The 12,516-nt window shown below is 41.3% G+C and overlaps 1 pseudogene; it reads right to left on the bottom strand.

The window, feature by feature from the left end:
* Positions 1-7,231: 7,231 nt before the first annotated feature.
* On the bottom strand, positions 7,232-8,635 carry LOC130844461 (elongation factor 1-alpha 1-like; annotated as a pseudogene).
* Positions 8,636-12,516: the final 3,881 nt, after the last annotated feature.

Genomic DNA, 12,516 nt, shown 5'->3' with positions numbered 1-12,516 from the left:
CAACTCTAGGGATCCCTGTTTTGGGTGTGTGGAGAGTCTTGGTAAGGGAGTCTTTATGGGAACACAGGAAGCTCTGGGGGATTTTGTGAATCTTGCTGAGGGTGAGTCCTGAGTCTGGCAGATGGGCTGTCATTAGGAAAACATGACCTGCTGAGGTGTGGTGCCATGGCTGCAGGAAGAGGCCCTTAGAAAGTACGCCATGCTTTCAAGCCTCTAGATCCAAGCCCTGAAGGCTTGTTCTCCAGCATGCAGGGGGCACTGTGCCACTGGAGGAGCGTGAGGACCTAAGTGGTCCTCCTTGAGTCCTTCAGAAGCAGGCACATCTCTGTGAGATCTTCCATGCATTCCTGGTGTAGCCCAAGATAGTCTGTATTAATTGGAAAAAAAGTTCCCTAGTATCTGGCCACAAGTCAAGTCTTAACAATTTGCAAAATACTAATTGCTAACCATAATTCAATAATTCCTTTTTAATCGAGTCCCTTTGAATACACACACACACACACACACACACACACGTGTGTGCACACACACGATTTAAAATAATTGACGAATTAAGTAGAAATTATAAAAATCTCAATAAAATAGAGATAGAAGATAGTTTTCTTAACTCAATAAAGGAATCTAAAAAAATTACAGCAAACATGCATAATGATCATGGGGAACACTTTCGCTGGTGTTAGGAGCACGGTAAGGGTGATATCACCAGCATAATTAAGTATCGCCCTGAAAGTGCTAATAAATATAATACTTTTAGAAGACAAAACTGAGTTCTAAAAGGATAAGAGGTTTATTTACCATAATTTCTAAACAGTACAACCTCCTTTAGAAAACTAAGAAAATCAGTAGAATTAGTAAGCACAGTTCTGCATGACTGGTGAAGAGGTTATCTACCTCTTAAAATCAGTGTACTAACAATTAGAAAATATGATAGGAACAGTATTCCATTCACAATAACAGCAGAAACTATAATATCCCAGAGTAATTTTTAACAAACTTTATGGAGAAAAAACAAAGCTTTTCTAAAGAATAAAGAGATACATCCATGTTGACAGCAACTGCCAAGAAATGTGATTTACAGAACAAACCAAACCAGATCCTGAAGTATGAGATAAAATGTTCAAAATCGTTAATAATCACAAGCAAATAAAACAATAATGACCCATCACTTTATTAGGCTGGTTAGAAAAGGTTGGCGGCAGGGGATGGGGGCGGGGGAGAGGAAGATGCATGATGCCAAGTGTTTGCAGGCATATGGGGATACAGGACCCTAATGACGGAGGCTGTGTCAACCCTGTTCACAGTCTGAAGGTCTTTGGCCATTCCAGTAGTGCACATCCATCCAGTGCATGTTCATGGTCACAGTTTTTCAGCTCCCCACTCTGCCCCCACCCAGTTTCCTGCTCTGGTCAACACCAAGGTTGCCTATCTGTTACTCCCTGCAATTGGCTGGAGTAGGGGTAGGTTTAGATGCTAAACACCTTTATTCTGAGAGGGTCCTTCTTTGAGGTCCTAGCTCATTGTGGGACTGACTCCTGTGCACTTCCAGTTTGCAGCATCCAACACTTCGATGGCTGAGGGAAGACCGTATCTGCCCTGCAGTGTGCCTCAACCAACTCCAGAAGTGGGAGTAGCCTGGTGCAGGTGAGGTGCCAACCAAGGGAGAGAGGAGAATGGCTGAGGGAATTTGAGAAAGTGTACAAGTTTGTGTCCCAACTCAGTCCACGCTTTGTACCACTCACGTCCTCCCATTATATACAACCCTCCTACTGTAATGAGGCCTGCTGTCCCCCAGGCCCCCTCTATTGAGAATGGAGACATCCTTACGCTACAAGTCGGATTGGAGACCCCAAGCTGGTGACCATTTCTGATCCGGAAGCCTATGACAAGAGTGTTAGTGAAACAAGGTAGAGTCCCCTCTGCTGGATTTCCTCCACCCAAATGAGTGCTTTGGACAGTCTGGGTTGTTTGCTTGGTGTGGTGCCCCAGCCCTTCATCCCCAAGGTGTTGGTTGTGGTTGTTTCCCGTGCTCATTGAAAGTCATTTCTGGGTATAAGAAAGATAGCCCAGCTACTTACCTCAGTTCCAGACACACGCCACCCTACTCACATTACACACCAGCAATCTAGTCCCTGATGTTTGTCAGTTATAACCCTAATCATGATAGTCATTCCTTTCTTTGCCTGTTGGGCCATGGAAAAAGAACAGAAAGTACTCAGGTGGTAATCACAGCTTCCACTGAAGAGGAACAATTTCAGTGACTCCTGAAAGAACTGTCTCCACTCCTACCTCCAGAGGAACTAGGGCCTACAACACTGAGAGCCTAAGGTGGCATGAATGGGAAACAAAAAATAAACAAGTGGGCTGCTGGGTGTAATAATAAAAGGGCCCACCGCTATACCTGTTGGTTCTCAGACTCGTGTATTCTAGCTATAGTCACACTGTCGATCATTGGTCATTGGTTCAGAGTACATACCACATCCTGCATTGGAAGATTGTGTCCAGACGTCACTGAGTGCTGTCTCCCCCAGCCAGCACCTTAGCTGAGCCTTCAGTAAGGCCATCCCACCGTTGTATCAGGCCAGTTACTTGATGATGGACAAGTGACAAAGTCAATGCATTCCATAGTCATGGGCTCATTGTCACACCTCTGATGTAAAATGGGTCCTTTTGTTCTGAGGCAGTACTGTGCAAGATACCTGGATAAGGCATTCTGCAGGTTTGGGGGGTGATGCTGGCAGAAGTATGGGCAGGGTTCATGAGGCCAGAACACTGCCCTGTGGTTAATGGTGCCAAGTCAAGAGCTCAGCATCAGTCAGCAACTACGTCAGTGTTGACAGAGGAAGACGTTGTTGGGTCCATGCTGAGCTGTGACCCTTTACACTGTCCATGGTCCCTTTGCTCAAGGACTGGGTTGGTAAGAAGAGTCTGCCTAGCAGCCAGAGGACCACCATCCCATCCTCCTGACTACTGAGAGCTTTCTCTGAAATGCATTGGTCTCTGTTGGTCTTTTAGGTAAAATAGATCTGCGTACTGTTCACCCACTTACATACCTCTTCCTCAGACCTTCAGTTTTGATCCTTGCAAGCCCTTGAGAAGCCGAAGCCATTAGCCACTGCCAAAAGCATATATCTGTACCTCCAACCACTTTTCTTTCCATATGAATGAATGACTGAGCCACTCTGATTTTGGCCCATGTGAAGGACCTCCTTTTATATGTCTTTCAGGGATATCCCCAAGTGGTGCTGAGATGAGGCAGCAGTGCAGCGGGCAACCATTTTCAGCAAAAGCCCGCATAATGAGGCGACCTAGTTAGGATCTGCACCTGAGTCCTTTCCTCATGTGCTGGCTAGTTGTAGGGCCATGAGGCCTGGTGCTGGTCGAGGGAGAGGCAGCAGTGCAGCAGAGGCAGGTGATGTGGGAGTCTGGGTAATTTACTTGGGCCGTGTGGTCCTGTCCAAGCTCAGCTCCAACTGGGCCACTACTTTTGCACAATAGATCACTGCGGTGCACACCAAATCTTATGATTCATTGGAATAGATCACATCCAGCTCATGAGGTATAACTCGTATCAACTGTCACTTTGTGTCATGTGACGGGGTGGTTTGTTGCTACCAGGGCACAAGAGATGTTCTGTAAATGAAGACTGGTTTTCTTCTGTGGAGGGTGTAGATTTACTCCCAAATTATAATGGTCTTTTTTGTGGCTCCCTACTGAAACTTTCCCCTATTGGAACTTTCTAGATTCCTTCCCATTAGATATCTCTAGCATCATCTGACCTGCTGGGTTATATGACCAAGAAAGAGGGAAACTTGTGCCACAACGAGGATCTGGTTGTGGATCTGATTGTACAGCCATCTCTTGCTTTAGGCCCCTAAAAATTTGGCAGCCTTTGGGGTTATTCAATAACTGAATCAGAGAAGTATTTCAAAATTTGGTACTTGTTTCCTCCAAATTCAAATGCCCAAGAGGCCCACCAGGTGCCTTCTGTTGTTTTTGTTTTACTGTTCAGATATTTGAGGTGCAGGAGCGTGTCCTTCACCTGAGGGGAAACATCCTGACATGCCCTAGACCTTGCTTGGGGCATGGTTACTCTGGCATATGGTCACAGATTGTTCCTGTGAGAAAGGATTGCGGGGATATTCACTGCATATATTTGTGACGGAGTTACAGGCACTTTACTCAAGTGGAACTGACCTTTTCAATCAGGTGCTCTGGATCTGTACATTTAGGTCTGGAAACTGGGTGTGGGGCCTTAATTTTCCATTGAGGTGGAAGACAGTTCACACATTCTCACTTTTCTCTGTTTATGTAAGTATACTAGCGCCCTAGTTGGCTCTCCATTTAGGGAATTGTGATGTATCAACCACCACTTCAGATCCTGCAGGTCAAACCACCTTGATTGCCACTCCAAGCCTGCTGGTCCTTAGCTTGCCAGGATGGCTTCAGGTGTTTTTACCCCAGTAAGAATCCTCAAAGATGAGTGCCCTATGTCAGTGTCGTCTCCAGTCTTAAATTCTGCCTTCCGTTGTCCTACACCAAGATCCACTTTTACGCATGCTCCCAGGTCCTATTATTAGGCAGGTCCTATAATTATTTTGCTATGAAGGCATTTTTTTTTTTCTGAGGCAGGGTTTGTATTTCTCAGTCTGGGCTTTGCTGGTACCTGGCTCTTGATATAACCCTAGAAGTAATGAGGAGTAGGCCCTGAGAAGAACCAACATCATCTTGCAAGGCATCCACCTCAGGTAAGGCTGATCATCCCTGATAATGTGGAAGGGGCTGTTTCTGCCATCAGGAAGAGCTCAGGGAAATTTGGGGGTGGGTTCAAGATTCTCAGATTGTTCACTCAAATATCCCAACTCCAAATCTTAGAGTCTTATTCTTTCCATGTCTGGGCCTAATTTTTATATGAGACCTGCTGAGACTGTACATTTAGTCTCTTTTGCAGCTCTGGCACTTTTATAATCAGATCCTGAGCCCGATTTTCAGCAACCTGCCCTGTGGCTGCAGAAGATATGGTTCTCTGGTTTTCAGAGAATAGCTTAAGTTGAAAGGTGGCTGTCATCTACTTTTTGTAAAATGACAAGATATTGTATTTCATCCAAGTACTAGAGGGGAAATTAATCTCAGGTACGTCGTTGACCAAGAGAGAAAGAAGCAGGAGTTATAGAGAATCTAAGAAGGTACACAGAGTTTCCATCCCAACATGGACATCACTTCTACAGCTACAGAATATATTTTCTTTGCAAGTACACAGGAAAACAAGAAAGAAAGGAAAAAAGAAAAGAAAGAAAAAGAAAATATATACTTGGAAATAAACTCTCAATAAATGTCAAGGAACTAATATTACATGAATTATGTTCTCTGGCCATAATAAAATTATTTTAGAAGTATGTGACAAAAATATAATCAGAAGTTCCCATATGTTTTGAAATTAAGAAGCATACAACAAAATAGCCATGTCTAAGAATACACTGAAAGAGAAATTTGATAATTTTTGAACTAAATGATGAAAAAATATTATCAAAATCTGCAGAATGCAGCTAAACTAGTATTATGTAAATTTTATAGTCTTATGTGTCTATATTCAGAGGGAAAAAAAGGCTGAAAATTAATGAGCCTCCATCCATCTAAAACTGTTAAAAAGAAAGAAAAGGAAAATAAATAATAAAAGAACAGGAAATGAAATCATAAAAACAGTAAGTTCATAAAATAGAAAAAGTACATAATAAAATGAACAACAAAGGTTAAAATTTTGTTCTTTGACAAGACTAACAAATTGACAACTCCCTAGCAAGATTAATGAACATTTTTTTTTAAAAATCACAAAAAGCCAATTTTCGGAAAGTAAGGGACATCATTAAAGATACTATAATAATAGGAAAAACAGAAAATATGAATAGTTATATGCTAGTAAATTTTTAGTTTGGATGACATGGATAAATTCTTAGGAAAGGATTACCCACCAAAAGGAACAGGGAACTTGAATAGTCCTATATTCATTAAAAACAGAATTGAACAGAGTTGAGAGTTTCCACAAAAATTAGCAGAGAAGATATATAGATGGCAAATAAGCACATGAAAAATGCTCAGGATCACTAGTCACTGGGCAAATGAAAATTAAAACCACAACTACTAATATAGGTAAAAATTTTAAAGGAAAAAAAAATCCCCAAAATGACAAACGTTGACAAGGACGTAGAACAACAGGAACTCTCATACACTGCTGGTGTGGATGCAAAATGGTACATCCACTTTGGAAAAGAGTTTGCTAGTTTCTTATGAAGTTATACATGCACTGTAGGAGTCTAACTTTTTGTTGTTGTTCTTTTGATGTTTGATAGCTTTTAAGCCTAACACCTCTCTCCTCCCCTCTGTCCACATCTGAGCAAGAAGACAAGACCTCAGCTCAGGTGCTCTCTCCCTTGATCATGGGAGGCTTAAACCACAAAAGCCCCTGCCCATGCTTGGAACTCTCACCCTTGCCCCACCCAACAACCACCATAAAAACTCCAAGCTTGGCTCCTTTCCTTCGTCTTTCAAGCCATTTTTAGAATGGTTTCGTAGCTATCCTGCTCTCCCCAGGAAACCTCATAATGTACTCAGTCTTTCCTTGGTGTATGGGTGGCATTATCAGTCTCGACATCCAAAGCAAACTTGGCAAATATACCTTTGCAGGGTGACCACCATATCCACCCAAAGGCTTGAGCAAGGATGTTTATAGAAACTTTACTGATAATAGAGACTAGGAACAACCCAAATGTGTATCAACTGGGGAGTGGATAAACAAATTGTGGTTCATCTACACAGTGGACTACTACTGAACAATAAAAAGGAACAAAATTCTGATACACGCAAGCATGAATGAATCTTAAAAGTATTAAGTATTATGCTAAGTGAAAGAAGCCAGTCACAAAGGCTACATATCTATGATCCCACGTATAGGACATTATTGAAAACACAAAACTATAGGAACAGAAACGAAATCAGTGGTTTCTTGAGTCTGAGGGCAAGGAGAGGGGATCAAATACATGGTGGCATGAGGGAACCTTATGGGTTGAAAACAAATGGTCCACAAAACATTCTCTTTTCCTTCTGAAGGCTTTACAATGCATTGTTATCATTAACCAGTCTTTTACTATTAAACTTAAATGGCCAATTGAGACAAACAGTTCTGGGACCATTCTTTCACCTCTGATTAAGACTGAAGTAGCAGTATTGAGGGTAATATTCATTTAGCCTTCTGACCTTTCTGGGCACAACTGGTGACCTTGCCAGCTCCAGCTGCCTTCTTGTCCGCTTCTTTGATGACACACACAGCAATCGTCTGTCTCATGTTACAAACAACAAAACAGCCTGGGGGCGGGGAATAGTCAGAGAAGCTCTCAACACACATGGGCTTGCCAGGAACCATATCAACAATGACAGCGTCACCACATTTCAAGAATTTGGGGCTATCTTCCAACTTTTCTCCAGATCAATGATCTATCTTCTCCTTCAGCTTGGCAAACCTGCAAGCAATGTGAGCTGCGTGGCAAGCCAGCAGAGATGCATATCCAGCACTGATTTGACCTGGATGGTTTAGGATAATCACCTGAGCTGCCTTCATTGGTGGGTCATTTTTGGTGTCATCAGCCGCACCACCATGATGAACATCTTTAACAGACATCTCCTTGGCATTGAAATCCACACTGTCCCCGGGAAGAGCTTCACTCAAATCTTCATGGTGCATTTCAACAGACTTGACTTTAGTTGTTATTTTGATTGGAGCAAAGGTGACCACCGTTGCCAGATTTGAGAACACCAGTCTCCACTCAGCCTGCAGGAACGGTATCAATACCACCAATTTTGTAGACATCCTGGAGGGGCAGAAGCAAGGGCTTGTCTGTTGGACGAGTTGGTGACAGTGCAATCCAGAGCTTTAAGCAGTGTGGTTCCACTGGTATTGCCATCTTTACATGTGAGTGTCTCTCCTTTGAACTAAGGCATGTTAGCATTTGTCTCCAGCATCCTGTCACCATTCCAACCAGAAATTAGGACAAATGCTGCTGTATCAGGATTGTAGCCAGTTTTCTTTATGTAGGTGCTGACATCTTTAATGATTTCCTCATATCTCTTCTGGTTGTAGGGTGGCTCAGTGGAAGCCCATTTTGTTAACACCAACAATTAATTGTTTCTCACTCAGTGTGGAAGCCAGAAGTGCATGCTCATGGGTCTGCCCATTCTTGGAGATACTTGCTTCAACTTCACCATCACCAGCAGCAACTATCAGGACAGCACACTCAGCCTGAGATGTGCCTGTAATCATGCTTTTCATAAAGTCTCTGTGTCCTGGGACGTCAGTGGTGGTCACGTAACACTTGCTGGTCTCAAATTTCCACAGGGAAATATCAATAGTAACACCATGCTCACATTCAGCTTTCAGTTTATCCAAGTCCCAGGAATACGTGAAGGAGCACTTCTCTATCTCAGCAGCCTCCTTCTCAAATTTTCTGATAGTTCTTTTGTCAATCCCACATTTGTAGATCAGATGGCCAGTAGCAGTAGACTTGCCCAAATCTATGTGCCCAGTGATGATGATGTTGGTATGTCTTTCTCGTTCCCATTTTAGTTTAGGTTTATCAGTGGTTTTCATGACACCGGTGCAAAATTATTGTGAAAGTCCAATAATATAGTTTAAAAATAGACAATATATCATAGTCAAGACAAATTTATCCTAAGAATATAAGGTTGGTATAAGATTAGAAAATCTATCTATGTAAGTCACCACTTTAATGGATAAAAGGATAAAAATCATATGACCTCAAAAGATCCAGAAAAATGACTTACTAGAATTCATATCCATTTATGTTGATAGAAAGTCTTAGCAAACAAGAAATAAAAGGTAACTGTTAATTTTATAAATGTTCCTATAAAAAAAGCTACCACAAAGCATCCTTACTGATGCAACATTGAAATCTTCCCCTTTGCAACCAGGAACAAAACAATCCACTATTACTTCTGTTGTTTAACATTTTTATTGGAAAACTGAGCCTGAGCAATAAGGTAAATAAAACTAAATGCATAGTGATTGGACAAATGAGAGAACAGTATATCCTTTTTGGAAATAAGATGACAATGTATGTACTAAATTCAAAATGAGCTTACAATAAACTACTAACATTGATAAGATATTTTAGCAACTTTGCTGGATAAAAAAAATGAAAAGATAAAAGTCTGTGTTTCTACATACCAGCAAATTATAAAATAAAATAGATATTAATTATAATGGAATAACAAAGTTAAAAGTACCTGGAAATAAGTGTACCAAAGTGTGTACAATCTTTTCAGGTAAAATTATAAATCTTTACTTAGATCTATTAAAGAAGACCTAAGTAAATACAGAATTTGTTTTGTTTTTGATCGAAAGGCTCAATGGTGAAGATAAATAACTATATTTAATGTAATCCCAACAAAATCTCAACATACTTTTTCTCTGGAACTTGACAATCTGATTCTAAAATTTATATGCCAATACAAAGAGCTAAGACCGGAGTGATGTCAGCACAATGGCTGAATAAGATATCTCTTACACATACCCCCTCCCACAACAAAAACTTGACATCCATTCATGGACGAAAGTACCCTTGTTGTTGCTGTGGGATCCAGCACCATATGCAAAGGACCTGAGAGGAGTCTTGCTCACTGTGGTCTCAGGTAACAGGAGTACAGAACTCAGAACCACCTATGGATCTTGCAGTGGCCCATAAACTGGCTCCAGCTCCATCTTGGCCATAATACAGAAGACCTTGGAGAACCCTAATGACCTTGCAGAGGTCCAGGAGTCCAATGGAGAAGTTGTAGCACACCATTGGAGCAAGAGAAATCTGAGACTGGGTGCATCGGAGAGAGTAAGAGGAACCAATTGATTTTACTCACATAAACCTTCTCCCAAGACAGCACAGCTCAGTTTCGAGACAGATTTTCTCAGCCCATGATTTCTTCTATGGGGAAAGTGGGAGCATGTGAGTGAGCACCTGGCTTCTCCAGCTATGCAGGATGCTGCTAAAGAGGTCCATTTCTCTCTGGCCCCATTCAGGGTACTGAATAGTGAGCTACATAACTTGGGGGCTAGTAGAGGAAAACTGGACTTTCAGTGGGCAGTAAAGGGATGTAGATCCTATTAACTGCATTGTGAACTCCAGCAAGAAACCTGCCCTGAGCCACTGAGAATGCCTTGCCCATGGATCCCCCAGACTGGCCCACAAGTATCCCCAGCACACCATGCATCTCACCCATACCCTGTGGCTTGCTCCCTGTGTGAGCTTCCAATGGCAACAAGCAAACTTTGACAGGCAGCTGGTAAGCATGTGCAGAAAGCCAGCCCAAATCTGTGGGCAAGGGAGAGATCACAAATTAGAGCTTTAGCACTGCTTTTGGGAAACAAAAGAGAAGCCATCAACACCCAGCCTGGTGTGTTGCAGGATCAAAGGAAGTCACCCAAGTTGAGAATTCTGCCACAATGTGGGAGCAAGAAGTGCAGAGCAGCTATATCCTAGAAGGTCTGAGAAAACCTCAGTACACTAGCAGGGCTGATGGAAGTTATTTATCTTCCAAAGTCAAACAATAAAGACTGGAGGCATGGCTGCTACTTTAAATGTGAAGACAGTAATACAAGACTTCAAGGAACATGAAAAATCAAAGAAACATGATATCAACAAAGGATCAAAATAATCTTCCAGTGACTGACTCTAAAAATGTGGAGATCTGTAACTTACCTTATAAATAATTTTAAATAGCTGTTTTCAGGAAGCTCTATGAGCTACAAGAAAACACAGAAAGACAATTCAGTGAAGTCAAGAAAACAACATGAACAAAACGAGAAGTTTAACAAGGAGCTAGAAATCAATTTTTTTTTTAAAATTCTGGGGCTAAAGAATACAATAAATGAAATGAAACATGAAATTGAGAACACTGACAACAAAATAGATCAAGCAGAAGAAAGAATCTGATTTGTGAAGGAGAAGACAGGATCTTTGAAATTATTCAATCAGAGGAGAACAAGTAAAAGTAAAAGATAAAAAAGAGTGAAGAAAGCACACATGAATTATAGGATACCATCAGGAGAAGCATCTGAGCATTACTGGAATCCCAGAAGGAGAAGAGAAGGAGAAAGGGTCAGAATGCTTATTTAAAAATATAATGGCTGAGAACTTCCCGAATCTTGGGAAGAGATTTGGCCATTCAAGTCCATGAATATCATAGGTCCCCAAACAAATTCAACTCAAAAAGGTCTCCAAACACATTATAATAAAACTGTCAAAAATCAAAGACAAAGAGAATTTTAACAGAAGAAAGAGAAAAGAAGTGTATCACCTACAAAGGAACTCCTATAAAGCTACTAGCAGATTTTTCAGAAGCCTACAGGCCAGTAAAGAGTAGGACAGTATATTCAAAGCATTGAAAGAAAAAAACCTACCAATCAACACTACTTTATACAGCAAAATTATCCTTCAGATATGAAGGATAAAGATGTTCCCAAACAAGAGCTAAGTGAGTTCATCACCACTAGACCTGCCTTACAAGAAATACTAAAAGGAGTTCTTCAAGCTGAAATGAAAGGATGTTAGTGAATAATAAGAAAACATATGAATATATGAACACGCTGGTAAAAATAAGAGTATAGTCAAATACAGAATACTCTAATACTGTATTATGGTAATGTGTTAACAACCACTTAAATCTAGTATAATGGTTAAAGGATAAGAATATTAAAAGTAACTAGAGGGACTTCCCTGGTGGTGCAGTGGGTAAGACTCCATGCTCCCAGTGCAGAGGGCCCGGGTGCGATCCCTGGTCGGGGAACTAGATGCTGCATGCATGCCGCAACTAAGAGTTCACATGCCGTAACTAAAGATCCTGCACATTGCAACAAATATCCCGCATATTGCAACTAAAAAAAAGATCCCACATGCTGCAACTGAGACCTGGTGCAGCCAAATAAATAAATATTTTTTTAAATAAATAAAAATAACTATAACTACAACAATTTGTTAATGAATACACAATATAAAAATGGGTAAATTGTGACATCAAAAACAAAAGAGGGGAAATAAAAGGTAGAGTTTTTCTATGTGCTTGAACTTAAGTTGTTACCAGCTAAAAGTATATTGTTACATCTATAAGATGTTTTATGTAGGCCTTCATGATAATCACAAAGCAAATACCTGCAGAGATATACATAAGCTAAAGAGAAGAAAATCAAAGCTTATGCAGGACTTCCCTGGTTGTCCAGGGGTTAAGAATCTGCCTTCCAATGCAGGGGACGCGGGTTCCATCCCTGGTCAGGGAACTAAGATCCCACATGCCATGGGACAACTAAGCCTGTGCACCACAACTACTGAGCCCATGCTCCTCAACAAGAGAGAAAACCTGCATGCCACAACTAGAGAGAAGCCCATGCACCACAGCCAAGAGCCCACGCACTGCAACAGAAGATCCTGCACACCACAACAAATATCCTGCATGCTGCAACTA

Source organism: Hippopotamus amphibius, chromosome 2 (assembly GCF_030028045.1).
Source record: "Hippopotamus amphibius kiboko isolate mHipAmp2 chromosome 2, mHipAmp2.hap2, whole genome shotgun sequence".
In the NCBI taxonomy this organism is placed as follows: Eukaryota; Metazoa; Chordata; class Mammalia; order Artiodactyla; family Hippopotamidae; genus Hippopotamus; species Hippopotamus amphibius.
Note: the sequence above shows the minus strand (reverse complement) of the source record. Positions and strands in the feature narration are given on the sequence as shown.